At 26.9% G+C, this 6852-nt stretch overlaps 1 protein-coding gene across 4 annotated transcripts in view; it reads right to left on the reverse strand.

Moving 5' to 3' along the window:
• Positions 1–539: 539 nt before the first annotated feature.
• Positions 540–6852, reverse strand: part of Uvrag (UV-resistance associated gene) — an 83796-nt gene continuing 77483 nt past the window's right edge. For all 4 annotated transcript variants that reach the window (XM_035354266.2, XM_035354271.2, XM_035354279.2 and 1 more), the window contains one exon: positions 540–6852. This exon is cut by the window's right edge and continues 4110 nt beyond it. The gene's annotated coding sequence lies outside the window, so the exon portion shown is untranslated.

Below are 6852 nucleotides of genomic sequence, written 5' to 3' on the forward strand. Positions count from 1 at the left end.
GCTTAAAATGTCCACTATTTAGATGAGCGGTTAAAGCTGCTCAACATTGGTAGTTCGACTTGGGTTTGATTCAAAGCAAATGAGCTGGCTGCATGAGCGTTTTCCCCATGTGTAACGTGGATATTAGCCAGCTTTTAGAATATCATCCACGAAGGCATCCTTCCCCTCTGACAGTTAGCCCTAGCCTACTTTACCGTAATCAAATAAATCAAACCTGAAATCTATTGTTTTTTTTTAAAATCAAAAAATTTTACAGTTTATTATTTAAACTAAATAGAAGTATCTTTTAAAATATATATATATATATATAAACATACTTCCTATATAGCGGCTTTCTCAATGTGTAATGTTATATACGAGCCAGTTTCCTTTAAAAAGTCCTCCACAAAGGCATCTCTTCCCCAAAGCAGATAGTCTCTTACCGCTTTGCCATAATCGAATAAACCAAACCACTTCCTATATCCCTTACATTTTTACATAATATTTATAAAAACTAATGTAATAATTAATAATTAATAAAATGACCACAGACTTTAAAATTTTATGCAAATTATATTTATTATAATAACTATTATATACATGGAACTAATGATAAATTTTTATCACAGAGTAAGTGTTTCATTTCTCTTTCTTGCAAAAGTTCTGTGGCACAAAAGAAATAAAGATGTCTTTATGACAATATAAAAAATTATATTTTACAGTACCTGTGCATTAGAATTAAGAAAAAAATTAATTGATATATAAATGTTACTTTCTTTGTACAAAATTTCATTTCTTTTAAAACTGTAAAACTCTTAGATTTTCAGTACATCATAGAAAACTAAATATGCGGTCTTGATCTGATAGCAATTTTATAACATTTATCATATTGCAAAAGAAAATTTTTATAATTTATTAATATAATACGTACATTATTATTAATTATTTTATCACAATTTGTAATTTGTCACTCTCCTAAAACTTATTAACATATATGAAAACTTTCCTCCAAAATTCCAAAACAATAAACTAAAATAATAATCCTATAAAATACTCCTCAGCTCAAAGGAACAGAGAAATGACATGAAAAATAACAAGACCGATATTTACTAATTTAGTATGAGCTTAACACAAATTTAAAATGCAGCAATATACTATATATAATTTATCTTTTGACAGAATTTCAAATAGAAAAATTCAATGCATGAAATAGCTGTCTGCTCTGAATTTAAAAAGTACAACTAGAATATGCAAAAGGTCTGTATCTTGATATTATGTAAAATCCTTTATTTAAAATTACCTTCCACAAAAGTATGCTCAACATGTTTTTTAAATGATAACATAGAGAATATTTCTGCATCAAGAATGTTTACTCTTAGCAACTGGAGAGGAAGAGAGACTATATTGTCCCTTTAAATATACTAAACCACTTTTCATAGAAATTTAGTGTAAAAAAAGTCTGAATTTGAAAAACTACTGAAGGAAAATAATACATTTTATAACAACGATGCTTTTCTAAAGAAATTAAGCAAGCAATTAACCTCATTCCCCAAAAAATCTGAAAGGGTCTAGATTTTAAGCAGTCGCTTAAAAAATGCTCTTTTAAAGTTTAATATGGTTTATCAGTAGATATTACCAACAGAAATGGCCCAGTTGGAAATATTTCATAGGATATTAGATTAATATACATTTAGGGTAAACATGGGAACATTATATGCCTTTTATATATTTGAAACATAACAAAATACATAACGTAATTCTATAAAAAATATTCGATGCTTTAATGAAATATACCATGAATTAAATGCACTTTTATTTAAACCAATCAGATTAAAAAGTAAAAAAATATTCTTAAGAACTGCATATATTTAGGTAACTTTAGTTTATTAATAAGAGACAAATTAAATTTGAAAGGTAAGTATTTTATATTTTGCTAAATGACAACAGACTTGAATAACAAGTTAAAAGAGGATGCAAAATTGAGTTTCAAGACTAACACCCTTTTTTTTTTTTTTTTTTTTTTGTTATTATTATAAATTCTAGATGAAATTTTTGGATTAGAAATTTGTACCCAACTTCAGAAATGGGAAAAAAAATTTAGGGGAAGAGGAAACACCAATGCTTTGATATTTCAAAAGAAATGCAATTTTGCAGGAAGAAATACAAACAAAATTTTACCAACTGCTATGAAACTATGCTACAAAACACAATGATAAATAAACTAACATTTTAAATGCTCCATTTTTTTTAAACTTATTTATGTGCATAATATGATCAGTGTTACACAAAAATCATTGAGAGCCAAGAGAAAAAAATAAGATATATCAAAATCTGTAAAAGAATGCATGGAAAGAGCATTAGTCACTTATGGCATCATTTGTTAACACTTGTAGTGATCGTAATTTGCTCACATAAACATAAACTTAGGTTTAAGAAAATATACAAACAGAATTTATAAATTTGGACTGCAGTACAGAGAACAAGAGGATCAGAAGTTAAAAGTAAGTTTAAGTAATATAGAAATTTATAATATAGAATTTATAAATTTGGACTGCAGTACAGAGAACAAGAGGATCAGAAGTTAAAAGTAAGTTTAAGTAATATAGGTATACACTAATACTCTGATTTATAAACAAAAATAATAAAATAAACTATTACGAATTTCCAAAACATTTGCAGTAACCATGCAAAATATCTTTCTCAAGGAATTAAATATATCTATTCAAAAATAGAATATTATTTTGAGATGAGTTTTTTACAATAAATAAAATGTTTTTAAACTGCAATTTGTGCATAATCTTATTTATATCTGCTTACCTGATTACTATCATAGATTACTGAGTAATTTATTTAATGAATATTCAGAAAGTCAGCTCTTGCTTAATTTTCTTAACTATTAGTTCTAGACATGTATTCCAAAATAAGAGAGACACAATGAAACATTTTTTAACATTAGGGATGATAGGATTCTGCAAAGAGATAATCTAACATTTTATGGGAATCCTATACATAAAAAATACCAAAATTTATTATGGTTGATTAATCAAATCCAAAGAGTATCATACATTTACCTACAAAATTTTCCAAGTTATCTAAGAATAAATTTATTGGCAGGTTAAAAGATCACTTTTTAATCCCTATTATAAAGCAAAATTTGAGTGTTTTTTTTTTAAACTATATTTAATGCTTGTTCTGATAATTAGTAGGTATCCACTCAATAATCATTATTAAACTTGAAACTGCCTAGACAAAATTATTCAATCTGCATTTTTATTTTAAGTATTTATATATATTATAAAACACAATGAATATTTTACTAATTTTTGCTCTGGAAAGTTCATATAAAAAATTAGATTTTGTATCTGCATAGCCTCCTCCCCCATAAAAATAATTTATTATTTTTTCAAAAATTTCATGATTGGAAGTATATTTTTAAAAATCTGAATAAATAAAATTTTGCAAGTACATTTTCTGAATAGATCTTATATCAAACTTTTCATGAAATAAGAGATTTAGTATTAGATTGCAATTTACTAGATTTTTTTCAAGATTAGACCATAATACTAGATGTTTTTTCTGCTACACATTTCAATAGCAGTGCTTAAAATATTAATAAAATGAAAAACTGAGGTAAATGACTGGAACAAACCACAGTTTCAAAATAAAGTCAGATAAATTAAAAATAAAAATTTGCTTTAAACCAAAATCAACAATAAAGAAATTAAGAAACTTTCTTTCTACATTCTACACTAGACTATTTACATTTCATAAATAAGGAATCATAACAGAAAATAAAATTCCACTCAATTATAATGTTATCACATGTAATTAATAAATGAAAAAATTATATATACAGTATTACATACAATAACAAGTTTTAAAAATATCTTTAACATCATATACAGTCAAAAGTCGTTAATTCGGACACCCATAATCCAAACCTCAAAGCTACAAACTTTCTGCACATGCCATGCGTCGCGTTGACGCATGCGGGTAAGACCTTTACGGCTGCGAATATGCGTGTGCGTTTAAGCTAAGCTAAAATTATTCTAATTCAGTTAATGCTGCAGATTGCGTTGTTCTTTAATCTTCGAATTGGATCTGGCTTATTATTTTTTGCAGACTGTTAGAGCAATTCTATAAAAGTAAGCTTGAACTTTCGTTTATGTCAAATAGAATTTCCGATATATATTTACTAATATGTAAAGGATCTACAAAGCGAAAGTATGTTTCGAAGTCCATTAAACAAAAAGTGGAATTGCTGCAAAAAATGGATAAAGGCACATCCTTCGTTTCTCTAACATTCCGAAATCTGTTTATCAATTTCACACTGCTCTGCGGCAAGGGGAGGGGGAACCCGCGGTGCGCAATGAATTGGAAGTTGATCTGTCAGCACTATCCTTATCTTCAGGGCAAATGTTTTTATTTTATTCGGCTTACAATTCCATACTAAATGTAGTATTTCATCTTGATGTACTCCGTCTTTGATATGATTTAAATCAAATTCCTCCTCATTATAATTCGCTTCTGATAGTGAAGAAAGTGACACAGAGGTTATTGAAAATGAAAAAATTTCGATTGACAAATTACTCGGTATTCTCGACACAGCAATTATAGGACTTGAACAGAGGAACTTTGTAACTGAAGAAGAAATTATGTCTGTTTATAGAATTAAAGAGAAAGTATTATCACATAAAATGAAGCAACTTACATTGAAAGAAATGTTTAATAAAGTAAACAAATAAATATTAATCTTTTTTTTTTTTTTTTTGTAAATTTTGATACCCTTTAGATCATAATTGCTCTTTATTTCATAAATTACGGTTTCATATTTTTAATTTTATAATTTCTGCATGCCATCTTACCAGATTTCAACTGATGATCTATAATCCAGAAAAATCGATAATCCGGAATCGCCGAAGTCCCGACGAGTCCAGATTAACGACTTTTGACTGTAGTACAAAATCAAATGCACAGTTTTAAACACTGTACAATGATATACATTTTACATTTAAAATAAAATGTTTTTCTAGGTATTAAGGTGCATATATATACTTAACGCTTATTTTTTTCAATATGTTTAACCAAATGCCACATAAATTCATACATACACTACTTAAGTTATGCAAAAGCTACTAAAACAATTATTAAATGCTTTCAAATTTTTAATACTAATATAGAAAACACCAGATTGAAAATTTCTTCTTTCCCCCCCATTTACACAAACAGGCCTAACTTACAGAATTATTTGCAATCATTATTTTTTTTTTAAATATGTATACTCTATTTATACCTTTAAGCATGTAATCAATGCAATATAACAATTCCTTTAAATCATCAATCAAACATTAATTTTAATTAATAAACACAATGTCAATTTTAACATCTCTTGCTTAGCATTAGAAACTGGATTTCATTACAGTTTGAGGCTTTGCTCCTTTTCATAGCTCACTGTGTTCTCAAGATCACAATGAATACACAGAAGATTTTACACAACACTGAAAAAATATTTGGAATTATTTTTGTCAATCAAACTTGGCAAGAAGTTTTGAAACCTTCTACAATTCAGAATTTCATGTATGAAATTCTTGGAAATCTGATATTAAAACAGGCAGAGTTGAAATTTGCTAAGGTAGTTGAAATTTGCTAAGGAACAAATTTTTTGAATATTTTTTAAAGCACTTAACAGTTCTTTTGTGTTTTATTCTAACATATGTAGACAGCCATCGAGATAAATATCATTCACATTTTAAAATAAAACGAAGCAATTTCAAGCAAATTTTATCTTATTTCTTTATAAAGAATGAACGTTTCTTATAATTATATGTTTATAACGAATGAACGTTGTTCTATAATTCATTAAAAAAATTACTTCTAGAGAATTAAAGAAGTGCTGAATCAGATGATACAAAGAACTTTAACTAAAACTTCTATTTAAGTCAAAATAAACAATAACAATTATGCATTTGCAAATACAAAACTACAAAATAATTCTATAAGATACTATTAACTTATAATTCAGCATTTATAGATATAGGAAGACTTATAGGTCAAAGGGAATTAAAACCATAACACATGCAGTTTGCATTTGGCCACTTCCAATTTTTAACTAGGCCGTAAATAATACAAAAAGAATTAAAACAGATTTTCAGACAGGAGAATCTCATTAACAGTATACAACATAAAAATATGTCCCCCCCCAGCCCAAATCCCTTTTTTCAACACATATATCTACTTTAATTATACTGAACCTAATCTAATGTGTTTAGACAAAGTTTAACACAAAAAACTTCATACAAGAGAAAAAATATTATAAGCATCAGACATACAGTATGAAATCTGTGAAGTTAAAAAATCTACAGGCTACCAGATACTGAATAATAATTTTTTAACCTACACATAATGAAATATACATCTTATTATGTGGCCAAAGTAACTTTGCTTAAAAACAATTATCCATATTAGCAATTCCAGGCAAAAATGAAAGAACTTTATATTAATATTAGTAGTTTATAAGCAAAATATTTCAGAAGCATTTTAACAACAGACTTTCTTTTATATACTTTTTAAATACATCGATATTTTGAAATCAATAATTTGATTTCCATACTACAATTTGCACAAATTTATATTCTTTGAACACTAGATTTAGGGCACCTATCAATTTAATGAATTTCAAACTTCACGAGCCAAACCATCATTTTTATAATTTTTTAATGTATGCTGACAATCTATGTAATAGGATCAATACATGCCTGAATTTATTTTCCCTTCAGACCTATAATTTCAATAAAGATAAATATTGTATAATGTATACCTATTTCTATGGATACCCAACAAAATAAGGGGTAAGTTAGTTTCATAGTTAATTGT

The sequence above is a fragment of the Stegodyphus dumicola genome, chromosome 1, assembly GCF_044657685.1.
Source record: "Stegodyphus dumicola isolate Sdum_Otavi_A_Nest chromosome 1, ASM4465768v1".
Taxonomy (NCBI): domain Eukaryota; kingdom Metazoa; phylum Arthropoda; class Arachnida; order Araneae; family Eresidae; genus Stegodyphus; species Stegodyphus dumicola.